The sequence below is a fragment of the Apium graveolens genome, chromosome 8 (assembly GCF_009905375.1).
Source record: "Apium graveolens cultivar Ventura chromosome 8, ASM990537v1, whole genome shotgun sequence".
NCBI lineage: Eukaryota > Viridiplantae > Streptophyta > Magnoliopsida > Apiales > Apiaceae > Apium > Apium graveolens.
Window position 1 is genome coordinate 86,221,579 of NC_133654.1, and position 3,306 is coordinate 86,224,884.

The 3,306-nt window shown below is 38.6% G+C and overlaps 1 non-coding gene across 1 annotated transcript; it reads right to left on the minus strand.

Moving 5' to 3' along the window:
• Nucleotides 1–1,744: 1,744 nt before the first annotated feature.
• LOC141682146 (small nucleolar RNA R71) lies at nucleotides 1,745–1,851 on the minus strand. The gene has a single exon (XR_012559548.1). It is a non-coding gene; the product is annotated as a small nucleolar RNA R71 (small nucleolar RNA).
• Between the last annotated feature and the right edge of the window lie 1,455 nt (nucleotides 1,852–3,306).

Consider the following 3,306-nt stretch of genomic DNA (forward strand, 5'->3'; position numbering starts at 1 on the left):
TTGCATGGGCTACTATATATACCTAAATAAAAGATGTTTTTCAGGAGAGAGACGTACCGGAGCACAAGGAGAATGCGTAAGAAGACCGTTTTAGCATGATTCAACGAAGACGAAAAAGATCTAGTTTATACTTGTGATTCTTTATTCTAAGTTGTACTTTGGATGCTAGTTTTATTATTCGTGAACCTATAATCTTGTTTCATACTTTGTTTATTATTCATTTATAAAGACTACATTTATTATACCATGCTTTCATATGAACTCACGTTGATGACGAGTCCGATTATGGGCTAATCATTATCGTGGGATTCTAGCGGATTTAATTATGGATTTCTTTAGTTGATTTGTTTTGATGCCTTAGTGTGTGGTGATTATATGATAACCTAGTATTGGTTATGCTTATTTGTCTTATGAGCATCGCGAACTTATAAGACATTGTGTAAATTCTTAATGAAGCGACAATGAATTTAAGGGTTTAGAACTTGCCATGCTAGCATAGGTTCATGTGTTATTGTTATGCATGATTCATAGGTAATTTTAACCATCTTACTTGCCCTATGTAATCACGATAGATAACTTATGCATTAAACCTTTATGTTGTCAAATTCTATAGATATAGGGTCTCAATATAATTGATGTCTATTCAGTTTCTATCTCTTTTATGGATGTCTGGTAGTATGGTATTCGTGCAATGAAAGTTGGCGTTTATCAGTTTCGTGTTATCTGATTATTGTCATCACCATTACATGCTAAGGTTAAGAACGAAAAAGGCTATTGAATGAAGTACTTAATGAAGTTAGAATCCCATGTTTGTGTTATATATTATTCAACTCTCTTTAATCTCTTTAGTTAATGTTCTCTAGTATAATTCTCAATAGTTAATCGTAGTATAATCAAAACTCAATTTGTTATTCGTCTTAGCATTGAATAATAGCCATATCATTGTTGCATAAGTGCATAAATCATAAAGTTAATTTAAGCATGTCCCTGTGGGAACGAACTAGAAATAATTCTATATTACTTGTGAACGCGTATACTTGCGTGAATTTTAGCGCGTGTTTAGTGACTAACAAGTTTTTGGCGCCGCTACCAGGGACTCGGTGTTAAATTTTAGTTTATGTGTTTATCATCAGTGATCGTTAAAGTTCATTGACTCGGACATTGTTACTTACTTACTCTTTTGCTTGTCATGTTTCAGGTACTCTAGTGAGCGTGTATGCATACGCGTTCGCGGGCTCGTAAGAGAACTCTGGATCAAGCCGAGGAAGAAGCTGTAGTGATTCGAAGGGAAGTTTTTGAGGACGAAGAGAAAGTAGAAGAAGAAGAGAAAATTAAAGAACCATCTTTAGTAGTGATGGGAGATCAAGCAGAAAATCGTAAGGCTCTAATGGACTATTCTCAGCCTAAGATCAATGATATTCAGTCGAGCATCATCAGACCAGCCATCTCGATTAACACTTTTGAGATCAAGTCGAGCACGATTCCGATGATACAGAACTCAGTTCAGTTTGGGGGTTCTCCTACAGAAGACCCCAACATGCATATTAGGGATTTCATCGAGATCTACGACACTTTCAAGTTCAATGGGGTGTTTGAAGATGCTATCAAGCTGCGACTCTTCCCATTCTCACTAAGGGATAAAGCAAAGTGCTGGTTAAATTCTGTACCACTAGGGTCTATCACTAACTAGGAGGATCTTACTCAAAAGTTCCTCACTAAATTTTTTCCTATGGCAAAGATTGCTGCAATCAGGAATGCTCTTACTTAGTTTGCTCAGCAAACTGGAGAATCTCTGTGTGAGGCTTGGGATCGATATAAAGAGATGCTAAGGAAGTGCCCACACCATGGCATGCCTGATTGGATGATTATAAACTGTTTCTACAATGGTTTAGGCACTTAGTCTAGACCTATGCTCGATGTAGCATCTGGTGGAGCCTTATGGGCCAAAAGCTATAATGAAGCGTATGAGTTGATTGAGCTCATGACAGCTAATGAATACCAGAATCCTATGCAAAGAATGTTGCAAGGCAAGGTAGCAGGAATTCTGGAAGTGGATACAGCTACTGATATAGCTGCTCAACTTCAAGCTTTAATGATGAAAGTGGACTCTTTGGCGAATTATGGAGTTAATCAAATCACTAGTGTTTCTGAGCTTTGTGCGGGAGCACATGAAACTGAGCAGTGTGCTATTTCTAGCGAATCAGCTCAATTTGTGAGCAACTTTCAGATATCACAGTAACAAACTCCGGCCACTTATCATCCAAATAACCGCAATCATCCTAACTTTAGCTGGAGTAACAATCAGAACGCGGTGTAATAATCTTATCAGCCATACACAGCAAAGCAGTATAACCCTCCTGGTTTTCAGCAACCGTAATATACCCCTAGTCAACAACTTCAACTTCAGCAGTTACTGCAAGCCAATGAAAAATCTGAATTGGAGGAGTTGAGGCTCATGTGCAAGATCCAAGCTGTGTCTATCAAGACCTTGGAGAATCAGTTGGGAAAATTGCTAATGTATTACTGAATCGTCAACCTGGCATGCTTCCGAGTGATACTGAAGTGCCAGGAAAGAAGGAAGCTAAGGAGCATGTTAAGGTAATTACATTGAGGTCTGGTAAGGTTGCATATCCTGAAAAAACTAAGACTCCGGAATATGAAGTTGAGGCGGAAGAAGAAGAAGTGCAGAAGGAAGTAAAAGTGGAACCAAGGAAGACTTCTGTTGAGCACACTCCTCATAAGGGTAATACAGGGGAGAAACAGATCTATCCGCCACCTCCTTTTCCTAAGAGGCTGTAGAAGAAAAAGCTGGATAAGCAGTTTAAGAAGTTTCTGGAGGTGTTCAAGAAACTTCACATCAACATACCTTTTGTTGAAACTATTGAACAAATGCCTAGTTACGCGAAGTTCATGAAAGGTATTCTCTCTAGGAAGGTAAAACTTGATGACTTAGAGACCGTTGCTCTCACAGAGGAATGCAGTGTTGTGCTGTAACAAAAGTTGCCTCCGAAGCTTAAAGATCCTGGACGCTTCACTATTCCATGCACCATTGGAAAGGTGTCATTTAACAAGTGTCTATGTGACTTGGGAGATAGCATCAATTTGATGCCCTTGTCAATCTTGAAGAGGTTGAACTTTCCTGATCCAAAGCCTACTTATATAACTTTGCAGTTGATCGATCGTTCTATTACATATCCGCGAGGTATTGTGGAGGATGTCTTGGTCAAGGTGGATAAACTCATCTTCCCTTCTGATTTTGTAATTCTTGATTTCGAGGAGGATAAGAAGATTCCCATAATCTTGGGA